General features: G+C 32.7%; 1 protein-coding gene and 1 long non-coding RNA gene across 3 annotated transcripts in view; both read right to left on the minus strand.

Annotated features, from left to right (window-relative positions):
• Positions 1 to 25551, minus strand: part of LOC133187776 (uncharacterized) — a 33129-nt gene that overhangs the window by 3589 nt on the left and 3989 nt on the right. The gene's annotated exons all lie outside the window — the stretch shown is intronic.
• LOC133187775 (uncharacterized) lies at positions 1845 to 22390 on the minus strand. Of its 2 annotated transcripts, none has more exons than XR_009721241.1 (5): positions 22311 to 22390; positions 16740 to 16835; positions 14026 to 14130; positions 13714 to 13811; positions 1845 to 2693 (listed from the first exon to the last, which is right to left on the minus strand). It is a non-coding gene; the product is annotated as an uncharacterized LOC133187775 (long non-coding RNA). The 2 variants fall into 2 exon arrangements; XR_009721242.1 differs by lacking the exon at positions 22311 to 22390 and adding an exon at positions 21697 to 21885.

Raw genomic sequence — 25551 nt, forward strand, 5'->3', positions numbered from 1 at the left:
GTTAAACAACAAACAAACTCTCAATGCCCAATACAGTTTAACCTAAAAGTGAATGCAGACATAGATTAGACTTATTCTTTAGACCAAGTATAGTATACTCCATTTGTTTTGTTGAGGACACAAAGTTCACAGTGGACATCAAGTAGTTTTTCCTGCTATTTATACCCAGCTTCTTTTAATTTAAAACCATATAGTCATTGAGTGCATTCACTTTCCAACTAATTGTTTAAATTCTTTGTGATTTAAGAATATGTTTGACCAGTTGAAACAAAGAGTACATGTACTACATAAAATTTCATGGTTGTGATTAAGATTCAGTATAAGTTATGCCCAATCCAGTATAGCAATATGTGGATGCCATGTTCAATATACATATTTGCTCTCATTTAACTCGCACAGACCATGAATCAAAATAATTCAAATGCTTAAAAATCATTTTATTTTTACTGCTAGTCAAAATACAGTCACTCAAGCATATCCTTTGTTAATTTGAAAAAAAATGATAGTTTAACATTTATTATTAATACCATACCAAAGCACAAGATAGTGCAATTCTTACATAATCCAATGATTCATGCTGTGATTTGACATATTTAGATGTTTCTCATTTACAGTTCAATATACATGATATACCAGTACAATGTGACACTAACCAGTATCAATTAAATGGATCATTACTATTCTGTTTTTAAGAAGTTTGCAGGGTAAAAAGTAAAATAAAATAAAAATGTTGATACATTTATTGATTGCATGTGCTAAAAACTTTTACAAAATATCAAACATTGTATCATAAGAGCTTTTACAAATTAATTCAATACATTCAAAGGTACAAAAATCAAATTATTTTCATCCACAGTTTTATCAAATTCAGTTGAACAACAGCTACATCTATTATATAAAATGTATGGTAGTTGGCACTGATGGTATATCCTGAGCAAAGAAAAAGCATACCTAATCAAAGAATACAAAGCTCACTTCTGTAAATGTTATCTACTAGTAAGGCAAAGTCTCACTCAACAAACACTCTGGTAATGTATATCACCTGGATCCAAAATCTATGCAAGTTGGTCTGGGTTAGATTTAACTGCTCAATAACCCTGAAAGCAGGATGCATCATCTATGTTTACTGATCACCAAAGAGTATATTGTTAATTTGTATGAACCTTCTCTAAAAAACTGGTCATTAATCCAGAAAATCTAAGTCAAATCAAGGATTCGTACCCTGCAACATTTACATGTACATACATCATCTTTGCAAGTTTGTTCCACATACAGTTTATAATTACATGAGAATAGGACTGCTCAAAACACTTACTCTTGTGGAGTCCCCCATGTGGCGCAAAGGTTATAGTGTGTAATCTAGAGTCACGAGTAAGGATTTAATCCTTAAGTCTCAGGTTCAGATCCACTGGGGATGTGGGGACCAGTCCTTCATATTCGACCGTATAAACTGAGGTCCCGCCTCGCAGTTGATGTGGGTACAAAAAAGATCCCTTACTGCTACCCTGAGTGCCAAGTATAGGTCAAATTTTGCAGCTCTCCACCAGCAAGTAGTGGCATCTCCAAATGGATGAAAAATTCTTGAGAGGAATGTTAAACAACAAACAAACAAAAACAAAAAACACATGAAGAAAATGTAGATCAGGTCAAGCATCTGAAGTAAATCTGTTAATGTGCTTTAATCCATGCAAGTTTGTCCAGATAGAGCTTAGGAATGAACCTTGCTCCTTAAATTTTAACTGGGATACAATGCTAGGTATATAGCAAGAACTCATCTAGACTGTTGAGAAAAGCTAAAAAATATTTAGCAATTTCTTACTTGCATGATTTAAAAAAATCTGCAATCTAACATTATTTTTAAAAAATTTCAACACATTTTCTAATTTTCAACAAATTCAATGCACTATGAGATAAATTAACATTTCTAAACCACATACACTGTACTTGAAGTGCAATATACATGCATTATACTGTATGTTAAATCTTTACAGTTCTCTTCAAGTACTCTAATAGTATATAAAATATGAAGACTACCAACAGTGATCAAGCTTTAAAGTCCATTGAAACAATACAAAATTGGAGCAAAGCAAACACAGACCTCTAAAAACACCAGGTGCAATGGAGGAGAAAGCATTTCCTGCCATGTGCTCCTTGACATGATTGGGCAAATGGAAAAATCCACAAACAAGTCAGTGTAAACAATTTTGATGAAAAACATTAGTCAACATTCAACTTAATGAGATTGAATTTGCAATAACAATTAATTTACATGTAAGTGTACACACATGTATGCATATCCAATTTTACTAGATGAATTATTTCACAATATCCAAAATTGGACAATAATAGTTTCTGATCTAGCCAGACAACAGGAAATTTTTATTATTACTAAAATTACATGAAACTATTGAAGTCTGTGAGGTACAAATTATATCTAAAAATTATACACATTTTAACAAGTGTTTACAGTTTAGTGTATTTATTATACACAAATGATGACTTAGTAAGACATACCAGTAAAGTCCACAGATTGACTTCCAGATTTCAGCTCAAAGGCTTGAAGATTTTTAGTGGCTCTTTCTCTCATCATCTTTTTTCACTGATTATTTTCATTTTTATTTTCAAGACACTGTTTTTGTTGAGGTCTTTTAGCAGTTTGATGCAATCCAAGAACTCCTGAATTTCTTTCTTACCTGGCAAAAATAAAAATTTAAAAGTTTAAAATATAATCATACATGAAGAAAACTAGTAAAACTAGTGATAATGTAATAGACCTTTCAGATGTTCCGAAGCAGCTACATGTACCTAATTAAAAAATATAAAGTTTGAAGTATTTAGAGTCACCTGTATTCTGAACAAGGGATATGTGTATTTGACAGACAGATGAATGAATAGACTGATCACTATAGAGCACCTTAGTCTTTTTTCAATAATCATTATATTAGTGAAAATCAAATAGGAACTAGAGTGTTTCAAGGAATGTATATGTCGCCTGCTAGGTATCTTCATTAAAGAGGTAAATAAATCTAAGAGTGGTCAGCTATTAATTTAATATTAGCATGGAGGTTCAAGCATTTACCTCAAAGGAAAAAAAGGATCCAAAAGTAAAAGACTGGGATAGAATCTGGCAATCAAAGAAAATATGGTTCCCCAGTCCTCAAATGAATAATTTAATTGAAATTATGAGGAATAACTATTTATCATTTTATTAATACACATGTAGGTGCTTCCAACAATCGTCCGAGGAAAGGGATTTCAGACTGTCTTTACTTTAATTGTCACTTTGTCAGTCAACACGATTCATTGTGGAATACTGATCCCAATGTATTTTCATAGTATTTAAATATAAGTTTGTGTGGTAACTGAATTTCATACAGTTTCAAAGTATAGTATCATGAGCTCAAAAACATATATAAATGCTAATTATCAAAACCCTGCCTCTCAAAATTTTGGAGATATAAGGTGTGACAGTCGGACAGACAGACACCAGGTAAAGTGATCTCTAAGTGTCGTTCTGCTCTGCAGTTGACACAATAATGAACGTTAGTCAATTTTTGAGCATGCATATCACTTCAGTGATGAAAGGAACACTGAAGTGGTAAGTCTATCCTAATTATTTGAAAATACGGCAACCCCATTGGTCAGAATATAATACATATGCTGTCCAGCCTTAATTTCATTGGCATAAAGCAGCACAAAACAAAATTTGATTGGATGGTACAACTTGTTTTTCTAGGGGGCGCTGTTGCAACCCTGGAAAAGAAAATAGGACTGCGGCTTGCCCCTCGGGGGCACTTACTAACCGGAAGTAAACAAACAACAGAAATAGCAATACACTAGAAATATGTCCATAGGACATGAATGCCCCACCGAGTGTATAGTAATGCAACATGAAATTTTGTGTAAGTGTATGAAGTTTGATGAGAATATCTTGAATAGTTTCTTTACAATTGAAATTGAAATCTAAAAAAAAATGAATAGATGATAAATTCTCTCCAAATTATGTATAGATGCATAGCCTTAGATAACAATATCTTATGGTTTTAAAACCATGCAAAATGCAAATTAAAGGAAAGTGAGGTCAAGGTCACAGGAAAGGTCAAAAGTTTTTGAAATAGTTGAATAGGTCTTACTAATTATGTATCAGCATATTAAGTTTGATAAAAAATATCTTCAATGATTTCTTTAAAACTGAGCTAGTCACAAGCGTGGCGCCATGGTTAGAATGTCTGCTCTAGAGTCATGAAGTAAGGAGTTCATCCTTACATAGCGGGTTTGAATCCCACTGTGGGATGTGGAGACCAGTCCTTCGGATGAGACCTTATAAACCGAGGTCCCGTGTCGCAGTAGGTGCTGGCATGAAAAAGACCCCTCACTGCTCAATGGCCATGAGTGCAGAGTATAGGACAGAATTTGCAGCTTTCCACTGGCAAGATCCAATTCTCGAGAGGGACTGCAGATTACCTGACGTATAATGATTGACCGAAATCCCTACTAGGCTTTAAACTTTTCATTCTTGACCTGTATATCGTCAAATGAGATTTTTCCAGTTAATTAAGGTAAAAATTACTAATTGATAAAACTGTAAATGATTTTTTTTTTAACCTGAGCCAGATTTTTACTTCTCTTAAAAGTGTCTGTATTTGACTGTTGGTTCCACCTATCTCAAGGAAATGATCTTTAACAGTAAATGTTAGAAATCATAATCTGTTCTCTATCTCCTATAATCATGAGAAAAGGTGCTGAAAATTAACAGATAGAGTATTAAAGGCTTTTTTCAATATTCAATTTATTACTGAAAATCAAAAGTATAAGGCAAAAAGGAAAAATAAATGTTGTCATTAATTAACCTTGCATATCTCTACAATTTTCTGATAAGAAAATTATGCCCAATAAATGCAGTATCATCACCCTTTGCCTGCCCTTAAATTAAATTATGAAATTTTGATAGATTTTGATCTAAGCAATTATTTAAAACAAGGTTTTTTTAGGGGCACCCCTGCCCTAGATTTATAAAAAAAAAAAAAAACCTACAAAAAATGTGAAAACCTATTTCTATCTTACTTGTTTATATTTATTACAAATGTCCTCATAGTCAGCATAGCCCAGAATGATAGACAGCAGACTCTCACCATGAACATTTTTAGTGTCCTGGTTCGAATCCATTTGTTGGCAAATTTTTATTTTTTCAAACTTTTTACCTGTATAAACACTAAAGAACGAGTGCACTTATGGGCCCCGGTAAAATGTGAAAAAATGAAGAATCAAATTAAGCATAATTTTCCATCTCAGATCATTAATTGATATCTAAACCATAAGATTCAACAAATTTTATTGCTGAAATTCATGAATATACAAAGAGCAAAGCCATACAATGTGGTAAGGGTCAGCCGACATTCGTGATTTTCTATAGTAAATCGAGGACAGTCATTCATTTCAAAGCTTTTGTTTATTGTCAGCCTAACATTGTACAAACTTGTGCGATTGACAAAAAACGCATTATATATTTATAAAACTTGTGTGAAAGTAGGAAATTTGTACAAGATTAGGCTTGTACTTAAAATATTAAAAATGTATGAAAAGTTCAATGTTTTTCCTATAGCAAGTGAGAGCTATTTACCTGTATGACCTATGTTGAACCCACCCATGGAATAAATTACTTAAAATACCGGTAGTCACGTGAGTTCTACCCAGGTAAACATTCCTCAAAGATGCTCACTGTAAAACATAGCCACGTTTTGTATCATTATATCAAAGTCGTGCGGCATAGAGAAGTTTGTATGTATTTGGTTTTAAGAACACGGGAGGGTTAGGAGAGTTTAGAGTCGTTAAAATGTCATCATAAATAAAAGCGTCAAACATTTTTAACATTCATGCAAGACAATGGTATCAGTATTGAAAGCCACCTAAATACACTTTTTTTCATTTTAAAATTTATAGGAACTAATGTTAATACTTATTGTATTATTTCAAATGCAAGCGTGCAAATTTCTTAGTTTGATCACTATCGATACAGGCATCTATACAACTTCATTCGATTTTTTTCTCGGGTAAAATAGCGCAAGTATCATTCGGCAAACGCACCTGTCAAAGATCCACCATCAGATTGTTCAAGTGTCTGATTTAAATGTCTCCTTCCCTTGATTTAAATAAACGATCGAAACTCAAAACAGGTTTGATATGACTTTTCCGGACCTATAGGCATTTAAAAAACTTCATTTGTTTCAAATCCATGCTGATTTAGGTGATGTTTTAACATGATTTTAATTAGAAATGTCCACTTGTGTTCAACTATTACCAAAAGAGAACAATTTGGTAATATATTCTAAAGTAATACAGCACTGAAAAAGGGCCCATTAAGCATTGCTTAAGTGCACTTGTCCTTGCACTTTGATTTTTTTATACAGGCTTTTGCATTTTACTTATATTTTCTTCCTTAAATGCATGTTTGGTGTTGATATAAAAGACATCTATAGAAATGCAGATCATAAATTCTCTTTAACTAAACGCAATTAACCGGAACTATACCTCATTGTAAGCACACTTTGTTTGAGGACACTAATCATTCACTTTATGTTACTCGATACTGCAGGTGTCAGGAAAAAAAATCATGCTGAGCAATAATTGCTGTGTTTTCCTTTCAAGAACATAATGACGTGTAATAGTACTGTTGTGCCAGTGGGAGAGATACTGTTCTATGCAGAGTTGATGCAGTTCATTCCTAGGGAAAAATGTGTGCATTAGCGATATGTTATGCTAAAAATGCATTAGGGTTTTCAGATTAGAAAAGAATGTGCTAAGGTCAGTTAAGGTTTTATGTCCCGTTGCCATTACTCAGTCAGACATCAAGAATGACCCTCATACAAAGGATGTATCATTCTGTAAATACTGAGGTAAGATCATATGAACACACAGTTGACTAGAATGAAATATATCGAGATAACAAACAGTATTCAAGCTCAAAAGCCCATCAAAAAATACAAAATAGGAGCAGAGTAAACACGGACCTCCAAAACATCAGAGGTGGGATCAGGTGCCATGGAGGAGTGAGCATCCTCTGCAGACCGGTCACACTCGCCATGTGCTCCTTGTCACAACTGGGAAACAATGGAAAAATCCATCAACAATTCAGTATGTAAATAAAGGCCTAACAATAAGTATGAAAAACGTCAGTCAGCATTTGACTTAATGATAAATTGTATTTGCTGACAAGGTCATTGTATCGACCATAGAACTTACAAAATGATGACTTTAAACAAGACTGCTGATATTCCTGTTTCAGCAACTTGTTTGTCAATAAGTTACCTCATTAGAGGATGCTCTTGCGTATCGAATCAACTGAGAGATATAAACTCTGTGTGCAGGTGATGAAGGTATATTGCTGAATAAGTAAAGGAAGTTGACAATTGAAAAGTTAAAGCCATCTCATTTGTCATAAAGCTTGGTTGTTAGATTACCATTAATGTAGAACTAAAGCAATACATGAGAAACAAGAAACTACACACATGTGGCTTAAAGTCAGTGTCCGAAACATATATCGATAAGCTTTTTCTAAAGACTGAAACCAATATTGGTCCTATAGGTCAACTCATATTTTTAACTAGAAGTGTTCCTTTGATATACTATATTTTACTTATTTTCTATAGACTTACTATACCCTGAAAAAAAAATGGAAAACAGGAACTAGCTGTTTAAATGACCCCGACCACTGAGGTTAATCTAAAGTTTGTCCCTGCCTACCTGAAAAACAGACTGCCTCAGGCAGTCAGTAATTTCCAACTCTGGTTATGAGATGCTTAATGTTCAATATTTACAATTAAATGCTTATATTTACATTTTTTAACTCATGATAGATTGCAAAAGTCGATAAAATCATTTCTATATTATGTCTGTATACTTCAACTGAGAAATTAGTTGAAACTGGTTCCAGAAAAGAAGCTGAAAATGTTCAATAGTTTACATACAATACTTGAAACATGGTGACTGAACAAAAACAGATAGCAATAAGTAATTTAAATGACTCAGGTGAATTATAACCTGTTCAATCTTAGATCCATCTTTTTTCTAATATGAGGGTTGATCCAAGAGTTCGTGAAATTTAATTATTTCTAAAATTTTATTGTGATTTGATGAAAGCAAACAATAGGCATATTTATAATATAGAGTCATTATGCAACAATACTGGAAATTTTCACCATGTTCCAATTACCCATAAGGTCACACGAGCTTTCTGAACATTGATAGTTGTAAAATCAGGGGGAGACTTCGACGTAACGTCAAGTTAAGTACCGGTATGTCATGTCACATTATAGGAGCGTTATAGGAGCATCTCACCCTCATGTTCAATTCAACTAAGTAATTCTACAGAATATTCTGCCTTTTTCTCCTTTTCTCTCTCAAGAAAAGCCTGGGTATCCTCTCACACCGATCGACTTATCTTCATATTACACTCATATTTCAAAAATACTCCCCATCTTTCCATATGGTGTTCCAATTTCAGTAGCAAAGTCAAGCACAGTACGTCAGCGGTCAACGTCCATCAACGCTTAATTTGTCTACGAGGAAAACAGACCCTCCAAAAGGCGGCCACACCTTAATCAACCTCCATGGAAGTTCTATTTTTCTTAAATTTCTAACGCCACTGGTAAATCAGTTGCTTAATGCATTTTTCTCCAGCCTATATCAGTAGTATACCCCTTTAAGTCAGAGTGTTCCCAAGATTTTAACAAAACTTATAACTTGACCAAAATGTAATGTTCTCTAACAATTAAAAGATGAACAAGAAATCATTAACTAATAATCTAAATATCAAGTTAAATCAGTAAAACTCTCACAGAAAGGTATATTAGTGGTCAAGCAATCGTAATTATGACAAAATTCTCATTTTATTTGCCACTTGGTGCAGATTTTTTTCTTATTTCACGTATTAAGAATTAAAATTATAATGAACGAGTAAATGTCTAACCTGCATTTTCAAACATCCTTTGCTATGGCAACTGCCATAGAGTTACTATCATTAATATTTAAAATATTTTTTATTAAAAAAATTCAACAAGTGTCTATATTCTTATTTGTAATTTTCAACCACTTTCACTAATAAATAAATAAAATATGAAGAAATTCCACGAACTTTCGGATAAACCCTCGTACATGTCAGTCATTAAATTTATATAATATACAGTATGCATAAGGAAGACCAAATGTATTATTACTGCATTAAGGAGACCAACTACTCTCCACATGTAAATCAGTATTCAACCACTTTCACTAATAAATAACAAGAGGCCCAAGGGCCTTAACGGTCACCTGAGTATAAAACAAAAATCCATAGAAGATCCATAGAGTATAAAATAAACTGATAGAAGGAGCTTTTGTAAATCTTTGATCGTCCATTGTGGCCCCATCCTATCCCCAGAGTCCAGAGTCATGATCTGAACAAACTTGAATCTATACTACCTGAGGATGTTTCCATGTAAATATAACCAATCATGGCTTTGCTGTTCTGAGAAAAGAATTTTTTCAAGATTTTTCCTACATATTCCAATGTAAAACTTTTATTGTCCATTGTGGCCCACCCTACCCCTGGGGATCAAGGTTTTAACAATCTTGAATCTACACTACCTGAAGATGTTTACACATTTCATCTTTCTTGGCCCAGTGGTTCTGGAGAAGAAGATTTTTCCAATGTATTCCCATGTAAAACTTTGATCATCTATTGTGGCCCTGCCCTACCCCTGGGGTTCATGATTTGAATCTACACCACCTGAGGATGTTTCCAGTTAAGTTTCATTTTTCTTGGCCCAGTGGTTCTGGAGAAGAAAATTTTTAAAGATTTTTTCTATGTATTTCTATGTAAAACTTCGATCATATCAAAATAACTAATCATGGCTTTGCAGTTCTTGAGAAGAAATTTTCCTATATATTCCTATGTTAGACTTTGATCCTCCATTGTGGCCCCGCCCTATCCCAGGGGGTCAGGCTTTGAACAAACTTGAATCTACACTACCTGAGGATGCTTCCATATACATATGACCAATCATGGCTTTGCTGTTCCTGAGAAAAAGATTTTAAAAGATTTTTCCTATATATTTCTATATAAAACTTTGATCGTCCATAGTGGCCCCACCCTACCCCCGCGGGTCATGATTTTAACAAACTTGAGTCTACATAACCTGATGATGTTTCCATATAAGTTTAATCTTACCTGGTCCTGTGGTTCTTGAGAAGAAGATTTTTATAGATACCATTAATTTTTCATTAATTCTTAATTATCTCCCCTTGGAAGAGTGCGTGGCCCTTCATTTGTACAAACTTGAATCATCTTTACCCAAGGATAGTTTGTGGCAAGTTTGGTGGAAATTGGCCCAGTGGTTCTTGAGAAGAAGTCGAAAATGTGAAAAGTTTACGCACGACGCACACCCGCACAATGACGGATGAAAACAGATAGCAATAGGTCACCTGAGTGACTCAGGTGACCTAATAAAATATGAAGAAATTCCACGAACTTTTGGATCAACCCTCGTACATGTCAGTCATTAAATTTATATAATATACAGTATGCATAAGGAAGACCAAATGTATTATTACTGCATTAAGGAGACCAACTACTCTCCACATGTAAATCAGTATTCAAGACTTGAGATTTTAATACCCTAGTAATTTACATGTTTAGTTACATGAACTAAATCTATTTACCTTTGTCATTACGCAAGAACTTTTTTACATTCAGCCAACTTTAACAACATTATACATGCATACAGTGTATGCCATGCATTAGGAAGACCAGATGCATTATTACAACATTAAAGAGACCAACTACAATGGAACAATGAGACAGTATTCCAGAATGTTCATCCCAATACCATAGTAATTTCCCTTAATTTGTTTGTATTTAGATGACCTAAATCAATTTATCTCAGCCAGAATTGGAACAAAAAAGCTAGTCACACAAGTGGTCAAACACATGAACAGACAGATGGACATGATGATTCCTATGCTTATATACACCCATGCTTATATACACCCAAAGTTGCCAAAGTAGAGCAGATGCAGTGGTTAGAGTGTCTATTCTAGAGTTGTGGAGAAAGAAGCTGATCCTTACATAGCGAGTTTGAATCCCACTGTGGAACGTGGAGACCTGTTCTTCAGATGAGACAGACGTATTAACCGAGGTCCTGTGTCACAGTAGGAGCTGGCTCGATAAAGATCCCTCAATGCTCAATGGCCGTAAGTGCTGAGTATAGAACAAAAATTTGCAGCTCTCCATTGGCAAGTGGCGGCGTCTCCATATGAGTGAAAAATTCTCAAGAGGGACGTTAAGCAACAAACAATATACACCCAAAACTTTGTTTGCAGAAGATTTTGTGATACATGCTTTACAAGTACAGTGGCGCCGCAGTAATCCGGACCCCAATAATCTGGACACTTCACCTTCCGGACGATATTTTTTGGGAACTGATTTTTTCCACTTTATTCCGTCTCATTAATCCGGAAATTCTCGTTCCGGATCCAGACGGTCAATTTCTACTACAAAGCGTAATATTTCATTGAAAAATGACTCGTTTATCCGGACGGTGATTTTTCGAGGAACGACTTTTCACACCTTTCTTGCAGTAGTAATAATTATTGTAAAAACATTGTCCGTGGAGTCAGTTTGAAGGCGGTTACCTGTGACCTCTAAACAATAGCGTCTATAATTAGCGCGTGTTTACCTCAGAAAAAACACACGTCTTTTATATTATAAAGCCCGAAGAATTTAGCTAGCCTTAAACTGTGCATTAATTAAATATAAATCCGTTCAGAATAGAATAAATTGCTAACGGTATTTAAATTTATGAGAATATCGGAGAGTTGTAAATAAATTTTTTTACTGAATAATAAATCACAAGATTTCCTTGTGGTATTGAGTTGCGTAAGTTTATCAAAATACGATTTTCCAATTCTCAAAACGTACATTATTTGAAACTTTTTTTTCTTTTCATAAGACAATTTATTATGATACATAATTCAGAAGAAAATATATTTCTATTTGATGCCCTAAGAAATATGTAACTGGCGTTAGTTGTAAATGCCGATCACGTTTTTTTCTAGGTATGTAACTTATAGTTTTATAGAAAAAGTATTGATAATCCTGAATATGGCTTGTATTTACGTTGAATGTTTGCAATACGTACACTGATTACAGTGTTTAGTTACTTACTTAGTTACTTCTTCCCTATGTAGTGAATATATGCGGTTAGTGATTTGAACATTCTCAATGGTGAAAATTAACAGTTCTCCTTAATATGAGCTTGAATGAATAAAAAAAGATGTGCCGAAATAAAACAGTAGCAGATCAAAATTTGGTCAGCCCATGTAACTACACGTCACATAGAAGGCAAGTAAAGTTTCCTGTGTTAGAAGAGGAAGTCTCAACATAAAACTGTCTATCCATTTTTCATCTTGTAAATTACATTTTAATTTTTTAATTTTTTAAATATTAATTATTTCTTTTAAAACTATAAAAATAAAATCAATAAGTCAAGGTAAAATAAAGGTGTTTTCTTTGCCTTCACATTTGATACCACTATGTTCATATGTACATGCTTTGAGAGGGTACTTCTTTTAAGAAGTGAATCACTTATCCGGACGATTTCATTTGGGACAGAGGCGTCCGGATTAACGAGGCGCCACTGTATACATATTGTTCATAAGGGAATAAAAATGCTATATCATCAAGGAAAGCAACTGAAATTAAATGTGCACTTCTCATACATGTGATATGTACAGGCGGTACGCAAAATGTACCGTTTTTTCGAGCCCATTCATCGTGTACCGGCGGGACACCAAAATTCACGGAATATGAAAATTTGTACAGTATTTTGAATTTCTCGCTAAATGCCACCATTTTCCTCTCATTCTCGCTCGCGAGACACTGGAAAACGTCACCTGTGTTTGACACTTGACCTTCTGATAATTGTGTAGTGTACACAAACCATCACGTGTGAAGGTGTGAACTGCCAATTAGGATAATTATCTTGTTATAAATCCGTATCAAGATACCCCTTTAGGTAGCTTTATTTTTAAAGGGGTACTTAATTATAACTGTTAATGTTTCGTAATTTGATTGAAAAAAAATTAAGCCAACTTCTGAAGTTGACATACATGACTTAATCAATATACATGAATCTGACCCAGATCTCCGTAGGTATAAAATACACGATGTTTATTACCATGATTACCCTGAAATAAAGCATATCGTTTTAAGTTTTTATGTGCTGAAATTTATGTATGATTGTATTTGGTGCTGTTATTTAGCATTGATGATGTATATATCAGTAATATGAACAAGATGTAAATTGCATGGAGACATTGACTCTCACATTAATACTATATAAAGCTGGCAAAAAAACTATCATCTAAACTAGCTTAATTCATAGTTGATTCATAAGAACATTGTGATTATATAACACAATATATGAAATTTTAAAGCATTCAAATCTCCATTACAACTTTTAAAATAGACATTTGCAACAATATATATTTATTGGTTTATAAATAAGGTGCCTTATCAGAAGAATTTAAGTGATATTTTATACCGTTTTTTGTACCGTTTTTTAATTGGCAGTGTACAGTTTTTTCACCCAAATTCCAGTTTTTTTTATGGCTCCTGTACAGTTTTGTGGTCTTTGACTTATCACATGTATGACTTCTAATTGAACTAAACAAAATTACCCTTTGTCAGAATGTAGATTTATAAACAGGGAAGGCTGTGTTTCTTCTTTTTTTCCATGTCAGATTCAGACTGTTCTTGAAAAAATTCTGGCATACACCTTGTAAAAGTAAACAGTGCAGATAATAAAGAGCTTCTAAATAAACTGCATAATATTTAAAAGATCCACTTAAAAGGGATAACAAATGCATTAAACTCCATCAAGGAGACCAACTGATATCCACATATATATAATTCAGTACATGTATTTTAATTGTGATACTTTAATATCCTACTAATTTACATGTTTAGTTTCATGAAATAAATCTATTTACCTTTGTCCAATGACCATTGAGCACAAGCACTGATTTTTCCTCTTTTTTCTTAACGGAATCACCAGGGCCAGTCTGCGGTCCATATGATTCTGGCATATGTACACTCTGTAAAATGCATATTTGTACCATGTACAGGCATATGAACAATATTTCTATACTACATACATGCATCATTAAACTTAATTATCTTTTTTTCCAAAATTCATTATTCATAGTGTTTTGCTATTAGCAAAATTCAACAAAAACTATTATACCATATATACTCGCCTATAAGGTGGTCCACCTATAAGTCAGTTGCATTTTTTGAGGTTATTTTGGAGGGATTTGCTATTGACCTGCTTATAAATCGGTACAACTTTTTGCCAGAATCAATTGACAATTTCAAATCAATGCTCTGATGTTTTAACCTGGTTTCAAAATACTAATCTTTTTATGACTCACCTATAAGTTGGACATAGAGTATATACAGTACCTGCATTATACATGCATTAGGAAGACCAAATGCATTATTGCAATATTAAAGAGACCATTGCGGCAAATGAAATCGATGTATGAATTGTATTCAAAACTACAGGTGTACTAATTTGTCTGAAGTATATCATGATATAATGTGATACACAAAGACTTTAACAGGATATGTACATATACCCACATGCCTAAATGTAACAACAGTTTAAAAATCAATAAATTTTTTTTTTTTGGAAATTTCACTGTTTAATTTATGAAATATAAAATATTATTTAAAACCATAAAGCATAAAATGGTTGAAAGCTCATTTAACACAATAACTGACATAAATAAGATGTTCAATCTACATTTATTAATATTGTGGGTCATCACCCCATTTTTTGTGAAGGAATCATGAAAGGCATTGTAATTTCAACTTGCTCACAGAGCAAGTTTTACACAGAGGACCAACTCTTTATTCAAAATTTAGTTTACATACTTAATTTTTTAACAAGTTTAATGGGTTTAAAAAACTTCAAACTAAGTCAAAATATTTTGCTTTCTAAATATGGACAAGAAATGTTTTTTTGCTTAAAATCACCTTAACTTCAGATAAAAAAAATGCACTGTGCTCGTCCTCTTCAAATGCCTTGTTTGTAAATAACTGATAAAGGGTATATCTCACAAATGCTTCATTATTACAAATGTCTTACAGTAAATATATGCATCACCACAACTTATTTCATTAGTAAGAATAAACCCTTAAGCAATGAATATAAAAGTGGTGCATTGTTAGGAGTTGATCCTACTACACAAGTTTTGAGATTATCTCCATTGGTGCACTCTTTTGTTACAGAGGGGAGTTTTGTTTCCACGTTAGCAGGCAGGTGGGACAGTGGCATCTCAATATGAGTAAAAATAATTCTCAAAAGCAATTTTGAACATAGAAACTAACAAATAAATGCTGAAATGATACATCGTGATATGTAGGTATATAGGGTTGGGATAACACACAGACCTTATGATATATGATACATATCTCAAAACAATTATATGATTCAATACATGAATCTAGACATTATTTAAGTTATAAAATTTTAATAAAATTACTTTCTTATTAATTTTTCTTCTGAGGATAAATTAACCATAAATATACAAACAAACAAAAAAAATCAAAAATCAAATCACTTGAATTGAAATTTACAGCAAGGTATTGCTGTAAAAATTATCATTAATATATTTGTCTAGGGAGGAATTGATGGGAATTGCTTTAATTTGTTTTTAAAAATTTCAAAATGATTTATAAAATCATGATTGTCAAATGTCAATAAATAACACAATAAAGAAGATTCATCATTTAGTGTAATGGCTAAGCATTCAGATTTGTTGTGTTTCTCATATACTGAAACTTTGAATGACACAGTTTGAAAACAAGCTGTCTTCTCTGTAGTAGCGGAACTAGTGTAGAACCCAACATGTTCCAAAACTCGTAAGAATGGCCTGATTTGAATGTGTAAGATACAGTTGCAATGCCAACCATGCCAACATTTGGTATTTGTTTATTTTTTAGTTATTCTATGAACCAGCAATAATTAGGGCTGCATCAAATATATTGATACATATCTAGATTGATGAATATATCGTATCAAAAAAATAACGTAATTCCAATACATTTTGGGCAGGCAGGTTTTTTTTTATGTACATGTAATTCTGTGAAAAGGTTGGGAATTTCAATCACCAAAGATTATATTTACCTGTAACTGTTTTGAATTAAAACTGATCAAAAATGATATAATCATTAAGGAGGTAGCACATCTTAGATGATTATTACAAAATCATAAAAATACATAGACAACTTTACCTAACATGTTGACTTTACAGTCAAGAAAAGTTTGAATTTGAAGTGTAATTCTTTAAGACGGTGAGACAAAAAATTAAAAATGAGTTGCAAAACAATTATTATTTTTATAAAATTCATGCATAATGATTTATAAGACTTTTTTGACAGAATTGTTAAAGAATCCAATATATATTGCATATAGCATTAAAAAATGTATTCTTTTTTTGCTCAATACACAGCCCTAGCAAAAATGATATACAACAACGACTTTGATTGGATTATTAACATTCATTCGACTGATCATAATTATTAACTGTTATTGCACTTTCATTTTCAAAATGTTGTTAGGTATGTTGTTTGTTCATTCTTTTGCATTGATATTATAATTTATAAAAGAGTATTTTAGCAGAAAAAATTATCAATTTACCTTTCTTGGAATAAAGACATGTTGATCCTTGAGCTGAGATTTTCTCTCTTTCAATAGATTTGTTACACTGGGGTCCAAATGATTCTAGCAGAGACCCTGTAAAAAAGGACTTAATTATGGAAAAGTATGAAGAATATATGCCTATTATACATATCTTAAATTCTAATAAAAACAATGTTTTTAATTAAGATCCATATATTTCTAATGATTGACATAATACAAATTCAAAATAAAATATGCATGTCTATATTATACCTTAAGCAGACCAATTGCATTATTACATCCTTTGGGAGACCAACTTAAATCAATGTTTGAGAACTACTTGTGAGAACAATAAATTTGTCTACTTTACAGTATTAAATGTACATGGAATCTATAGGATCATGTTACTTAAATTGACCTGCCTTAGTTCAACACAGTAATCTAACAAAGAAATTGAGCCAAAACAACATTTTAAGACTTTTTGAACAGTGCATGTTCCTATAATTTCAAAACCATTACCAGTAAAAATGCTAATATAGGAAAATGATGACAATTAATTAATATTGTACTTTCAGGTACATAAGATGAATTAATCTGATTCATCAAGAAACATTTGTTAAAAAGCACTATTACCCGCTGAATAATGAAGCCATGCCCTCTAGTGTCACAACAGTCAACACTGCTTGTCGACAGGTAATATACCAAAAAAATAGTGACTGCGCAGATTTATGCGCTCAAGGTTCACTATTATTTGTATTTGTATAAAACATTCAGTATAATATAATAAATGTTGCATGTAGTTGAGTGTAACATTGAAAATTTTCACCCCTCGAAAACCAAATACGTCAAAAAGGGGATGGGTTTCTTTTCCAACATCTATATAGTTTCGCCCCTGCAAAAACTGGTATAGACCTAGGAAGTGTTTAAACGGGCTAAGAGAAATCAAATGCATCGAGAGTACTTAATTGTTTTTACCCAAGTTACATGCCAAAAAAGATTCAGAGAGACGTCACATAAAGTTAACGTTGATTTGAACTGAAGTTAAGGTGTCAAAAGTCATTCATGTCCAAAAGTGACATTGATCATGTGTGGTAGATAATAAACTCCTACGAGCAAAATATGCTGGCATAATCAAGTGAGGAATCTTTCCCTAATCCTATATATAAATCCATTTACAATATTATATACACTTAAGCAGCTGTTTATGACATTGTAAAATTGTATAAACAAGACCGATTTATATAATTTATATCAATTTATATAATTAATGATATAATTTATAATATAATTTATATAATTTTATCAAGATAAGTGTATGGGGTAGAGGGAGCAGACATTGAGAATCAATGTTGTCAGACCTCATGAAACTAAACTAACAGTCTTCCAAATAACCCGGGAATCCAATGCCAGGGACCTGTTAAATTTGCAGCCGGGCATGTAAAAATTGCCAAATTACATGTCCGAAGAGGGCATATGTGAATCTTCCTTCATTGTACGATCTTTACTTGCCCTGTATTCTGTCCTACCCCAATTATTCGCTTAAACGTTGCTATATGTAATGTCTTAGATGGATTGCCTGTCTACATTCTCGATACAACCTGTCAAATGATTGTCAACCTAATCATTGAAGTGTTTAGTTTAACCTATTTGTTTTATTGAAGTTTCTTGCTAAATTACGAGACGTTCATCAATGCCACATACTGTGGCACTACAGTCATGATCCCATTTCTGAAATTCAGTTCAGCTAAACCAGCCAACAAATGACCAGCATGCAAATCAAAAGTTATTTATGAACAAAAACGCTTTAGAAAATGGCAATCACAGGCCATGGTTGGTTTATGACGCTGAAAAAATTAATATAAAACCTTTATACCTAATAGGTTTTTTTTGTTGCACAATACTGGTAAATGTAAGAATTTTGAGTAGGGCATGTACAAATATGAATGGGCTGGGTAAAAATGATAGGTCTACATGCCCAAAGGGCATGTGCTGAAAAAGAATTGTTGTGAAGACTGAACTAAAGCGACAGTGCCGGGTGATCATATAAAGTCCCTTTTATTACATAATAATTTGGCAAATTATCAACATGTCAAGCTAAAATTTTCAACATATCTTAACTGTGAGAATTTTTATTTTTTAAGTTGAAACCCCATGACCTGTGAAAAAAATGAAATTTGTATCTCATCTAAAGTCTTAAAATGTATCAAGGTAATTTTCCATACAAAGAACAAGTCTCAATAAGGCTTATCTGTGGTCCCCGGTTACTCGTCAAATTTCGAACATTTATTAAGATTTTTAAAAATTAAATTTTATTATTAATTAATGTCTTTATTATTTGAATCATCATCTAAGAATGTCAAACAATAGATATAGGCAGCATATGAAGCTGCGCGTTGAAGGTACGGTCCTTTGATTTTCATGAATATCAAAAGAAATTAGTGACAGGTACACACTTCAAAGCTTTCGTAAACACTGAGCACAGGTTTGTTCAGAGTCGAGTTTGAAATATAATGTGTATATTATATGTGTAAAGGTTGAGTGAAAATATCTTTGTTGAACAACCTTGTGCTCTATGTTTTCTAATTTAAAGTATTATGATTTTGAATCTCTTCGTTGACTTCATTTAACCTCTTTATGACCTGTTAAGAATCATAACAAGCCAAGTGGATTTGTATCGTTATGGGTAAATGCCCCCAGTAAACGTGCTAGTTCTCAGTTGAAACGTACTCAGTTTTATATCGATCAGCATGGACTTGATTGGTTCATCTTGTTACAGCTTTTATTGCCAAAGTTTTGTAAATAGAAAATTGTATTTGTAGTTGATTGTGAATCTTGAACATATAATTCATCTTTGAATGAAAAATATAATTCCAAGATCTTCTTTTTATAGCATCTAATCTAAATATCTCTGCCCATTTCCATGTAATAGAGAAACCATAGTCTGATCGGGGGAAAATGTTCCGGGATTTTTTAGTGCGATATGCGTTAAAAATAGGCTTGTATTCTTTTATATGTTTAATTATTCACTATAAATACACAATGTTTTAATTAGAAATACTTCGTTATACACAATGAAAACAATCAAAATACCGTACGCTAATATTTAACCGGTAAACCAAGGGTGTAAAAAGGGACCACACTACAATACTTAAGTAGAATACTCCTTTGCGGTTGGGGTTATAAATGAAGGACAAAACCAGAGACCTCGGAATGGAATACTCGGAAGTCTCTGGTTTTATTCTACCCCCAACTGGAAATTGTATCCCATCTAAAGTCTTAAAATGTATCGAGGTAATTTTCGAGGAATAAATGGGTGGTTTACAATAAAGAGGCTCGACAAGAGACTTCTGAAACGATTTATTTGACAAGAACAAAGTCTCTTGAAGCGAACGATGTCATTTAAAAGTAGGTTAATGATTGATAATGATATATGAACAAAATACGAGCTTGAAGCGGGTGTGCCTGAAGTTGAGTTAGATACCTTGTGGTAAAAATAAGTAGGGGTGCACCGTATATGAAACAAGTGCCTGTGATTGATAGTCTGAAATTTCTCTTCACCTAAATATTAAAAGCTTGCAGTGATCGCTATAAATCTATACAACAGTCAAGTTATATATGGTAAACTAACATAAAAACAAGATTACAACAGTCATGATTACAGAAGGTATATTTTGAAGACTCTAGGTCAGTAGGTGAATGTAAACAGGTAATCATACGTGCATACATGCCAACTTTCCCGATTTTTTCGGGAGTCTACTGATTTTTAACCCCATCTACCACTTGTCTACCGATATATTTTTTAATCCCATTTCTACCGATTTTTAGGAATTCCGGATTTTTTACCGATCCGCTTTGAATAATACCGCATTTCCGTCTGAAAAAAGATGGCAGTTCGAATGTTTATCGGTAGATATCTGTTTATTGCCGCTGATAACAGGTAATCAACAAGGTGTCAACTGTGCTACCAGTCATTACTGTGGTTTTAATTGCTCCCGATTCTCATTAACAGTGTATATTAACCTAGACAATCATGCCAGATGTGGAAATTTTAGAAATACACACGACAGGATACAAACTTGTGACGAGTTCACACTTCACAGCAAAATTTGACAATATACGTATAAGCTGTTAATAAAAGGTTTTCAAGTTTAGGAAATACAGCATTGTGCACTATAATTACAACTACGTCATTGATCATGGAAAAGACACTGCAAAAATCCAGCTTGAAAAGATGCGTCTGCAAGTACAAACCGTTAGTTTTTTAGCAGAATTCCAGGAGTGGTTCACAAAAAGTTATGAAGGAGAAGACCCTGCCTTTTACAGACTTTGTATGAAAAACATTAAAAGTGACTTCTTAGTATTCCCTTTGATTAAAAAAAAATACAAATTGTGTGTCTGTGACTTAGTAGCTTTATAAAATGTGTAATTTACCAATACACAAAGACAGTTACTGCATGAACTCTTTTAGTAACTTGCTCCAGCTTATTTGTAATTAAGTTTAACATCCCTATCCATGTAATAATCTGTATGTGTATGACATTGCATAGGGCAGGGGGGTAATGTTGATCTTTATATTAACATATTAAATAATTTTGATTAAAATTTTCCTTTTTTAAATTCCAAATAATAGTGTGTTTTTGTTGAAGTTGATAGAGAAAAAAAAAACTTTTTGAAGTAGTGATAATATATGATACAAGGTATTAGACTAATATTTAAAAAAAAAACCAACAAATACTTATTTTCATGACAAAATGCCGCAAATTTAGAACTTTGAAAAATGTTGTCACGCGCAATCTCCCCCAAGGAGATTTTAAAAAGTTGGCATGTATGCACGTGGGACAGTGACCGCAAATAAATGAACCGCAAAACGACTTATAACATTAAAATGTAAATATTCTGTGATAAAACTCATATTTATCTAAATAATTTATCTCTCTAATAAACGGTTGGGTGACCATTTCTTTTGTGAACTCACACTATATAAGGCCGTGTATCGAGAGTCTCGGTGGACTGCGAGTTCTTGCGTCCACTGATCTAAGCACATTAGCTACGGGTAAGCCCATCTTCCCGTTTCCGAGCACTGCATACCGATTTCGGTATCATTTTTAAGGGTACATCCCAATAACTTACTAATTTTTTCTCTCAAAAATTTATCCTCTTCATATTAGGCGCCATACTTAATCCAAATATTAGGAATTCCGAGCCCGATCCAAATTCAACTAATTAGTTCAAGTAAAATTCTTAATAAAGTTCAATCATCTTTATTTTCCAAATTATTAAATTAAACCCTCTCAAAATTTTATTATCAATCATATCATTTTTTTTCCATTTATACTTTGTAAAACTGGAGGTACCAGTTTTTTATAGTTATTCATTGTAAATAAACATCCATCAAATCTTTGTTATCTTTGTCTTACTTTGTGTGTATCAGATTTTGTAAATAGTCACTGACAAGTGACAGTCTGTCCCAGGAGCAGAGTATTTTATTATTCCCATCTTGGGGTAGCAGTCGTACTACAATTCATCTGCACACAGAGTTTTGCATAATAATAATAATTTTTAAAAAGTGTAAATTTAAAATAAACAAACCTCAAACCTTGTAACAAGGCTTGTTTCCCTGCAATCTTATTCTGGTTCTCTGTCACTGAAAATGCAGGACCAAGCTGCGTTATTAACTCGTACACAGGTTTGTTGATACGAATAAACCTATAAACATATATACGAAATAAAATATTATCATAAAAAAATGAAGAATTTCAAATTGCTTGAAAAATTATCTTTATGTAGTTTATAATAAATGGTTGTAACTGTATATTAATTTCTATCTATCCATTAAAATTTGATACGTATATCAGCTTATGTATCCGTCTGAACAATTGTTATTACACTCCCTGTCACATCTTCATAGTTAAGCCTGGAAGCATGGTAAGTAAGAATCAATTTCAGTTGAACTGTTGAAGGGGACCAAAACCAAACATTTTTTCAGTTTCATTTGGTGGGGAGGGGGGGGGGGGGGGGTATAAACCTCAAATGATCATTTTAATTATCTCTGTCGCTGAACTGCTGAAAATAATGAAGGGAACTAGGCTGCAACAATGACTTGTTGACTGAATTAAAATACGAAATAAATTATTATATATACGAAATACAATAATTTCATGAAAAAAATGAAGAATTTCCAATTGCTTGAAAAAAAAAGCTTTTCATGTATGTGATTTACAATAAATGGATGTACTTGTATATTTTCTATATATCCATTAAAATTTCATAGTATCAGTATTTCACCATTTGTAAACATTAACAATAATATTAAATAAATGTTACACTCACTGTGGCTGTGACTGAGTTACTGTCACATCTTCATAATTAAACGAGAATATTCCCTTCCGTAAATATTGCTATATACAGTGATATATCTGAACTGTTACCAATTAATCTTTCTTTGGTGAAAGAAAACCTCAGGGATGGAGAATAGACCCGTACGTAAATTTAGTTGGGGGGGGGGGGGGGTGAACACAACCAAACAACATTTTTCAGTTTCAGGTTGGGGGAGGCTACAAACCAAAAACTCTTAATAAGCAAAAGAAAAATACATTATCAGAGGTTATTATTGAGGGGGCCCAAAAGCAAAAGAAAAATAGATCATCAGAGGTTTTTATTGAGGGGGTCCAAGCATAAAGGAGCAATGTTTTCTATAGTATAAGTAAATTTCAGCAAAATTACAGCCCCCCCCCCCCCCGTTCCTTCAGCCATGTATTGTATCAAATCTGCTTCACCCTAATTCAGATTTTTTTTTACTGCATATATATTTTATCAGCAGAGGACCACATTATATTAATAAACAATTATTAAATTACAGCTATTTTTTTTCTTACAGGGTCTGTTTCATTTATACTATATCAAGATGATCATGTCCTGCATGATGTTTACAGAAAGTTTAATTTAAATTTTTAAGCTCACAGTAGCTGCGTCAACTTGCGAGACTATTTTTTTCTACGTTCGGCCTAATCTTTAAATATTTAATTTGTTTGTGGACTTGCATAAAAGAATTAAAAAATATAGGGGCCTATCATTTAACTTTATTTCGAATTTCCTTCAGGATTTAATATACCGAACTATAGTCTAACGATTATTTAAAATCATACTTTTTCTATTGAAAGCTAAATTACTAGGCAAAACAAACAAACAAACAAACGAATGTTTGCCTTGCGTATTCTTAATTACAACTTATTACTATATCATTTTAGTTACTTACCCAAATTTCTCAACATCCATGGTGTTCAGAGGTCATTTTCTGAAAACTGAAGGGGCATTCCGATGGCATTCGGAACAAACGACGGAAAGCACTTGCTAAGAATTCAAAACATGGTCCATAAATTTACAATATTTTTCCTTTTTAGGATTTTAACATAAAACATGGAAAGCTAAGTTAAAGAAACACTCATTTGAACAGATCAAAAGCGGAAACAATATATATGCTAGATTTTTTGTTTAATTGCATGTTTTTCATGGTCTCCAAAATGCAGAAAAATTATCCTTTGAAATTATACGTAGGTTATAAATTCTTTTCTTTTTTAGGGAAGATGATAGAAATTAGACAACTTTTGAATGTTAAATAACAGAGTTAAAGATTAATAGTACTTAATGGCAGACTGTTTATTTATCTATAAAAAGACATTTGGAATACTGATGAGGTCAAAATAATAGGGAGACCGAAAAAGGTCGCCTTAATCCAGTGGTCTCCCTAAGCCAGAAAATATATCCTCCTTGGTCTCCTAAAGCCATATGTCATATATATATATATATATATATATATATATATATATATATATATATATATTATTTTTTTTTAAATGTGTTTGGGTTTTTGTTAGTTTGTTTTACTTTTATTAATTATAATTTAAGTTGCAACATATTCAGAATGTGGATGAAATTTATGCTGTAATTCTGACTCATGTGGTACATGTAACGGTAAAAGTATACTTTAAACACTTATGACTTAATTATTAAGCAACAATTAAAAGTAAACCCACCAAGTTTTAAACACTCTGTATACTTGAAGGATACCTAGCATATTCTGGGTTTATTTTTACTATAGATTATCAAAATTAATTTGGAACATGTTTCTGGACACATACAGACCTGTGCATTTTTCAGTTAAAATTAATTGTGAATGTAATACCTTGCTTATGTATACTAGCTAGGTCCTGTTACTGATATTTTAATTAAAGACCCGCATATCCGCGTTTAACTATACTGTAATTATCACAATTCGCACAGCATTTTAAAAATGGAAGTAGCTAAAAACCTTTCAAGTGAAAGAAGTTACAGTTGATATATTAAAATCTTTACGGGTAAGGAGCAGACAACTCCTCACCGCTCTGAGTGGGTCACGTATTGGATTTTCAAATTATGCTCTAGATTAAACTACTGATAAACAAACTGTCGTTTTATGAAATATAGAACACTGTCGGTCTATATTAAAGTCAATGTTTATCCAGGCCAGCCACTGTTTGTCCAATGTGTTTAATATCTTGATTTATTGGTCGTAATGCGCTCTGACTAAAGGGGGTGTAAATTTGCCTTACACTGAACCCGAGGATATATCAGCGTTTTACGTGGGTAACCGATTCCAGATTCCTCTTGCTTAAATCTGTATCCAAATAAAAGGAATGGCGGTGTTTGAACTATCAGGAGACACTTCTTCTGTAAACGCTAGATCGAACGTTCATTTTATCGGTTATATATGGTCGATTTCCTGATGTCCGTTGAGACTATGTTCTTTTATTATGGTAAAATGTTCAAAGGCGATGAAACTATCGTGGCAATA

The sequence above is a fragment of the Saccostrea echinata genome, unplaced genomic scaffold, assembly GCF_033153115.1.
Source record: "Saccostrea echinata isolate AGI-Se365-2 ecotype Australia unplaced genomic scaffold, CSIRO_AGI_Sech_v1 ptg000015l, whole genome shotgun sequence".
Taxonomy (NCBI): domain Eukaryota; kingdom Metazoa; phylum Mollusca; class Bivalvia; order Ostreida; family Ostreidae; genus Saccostrea; species Saccostrea echinata.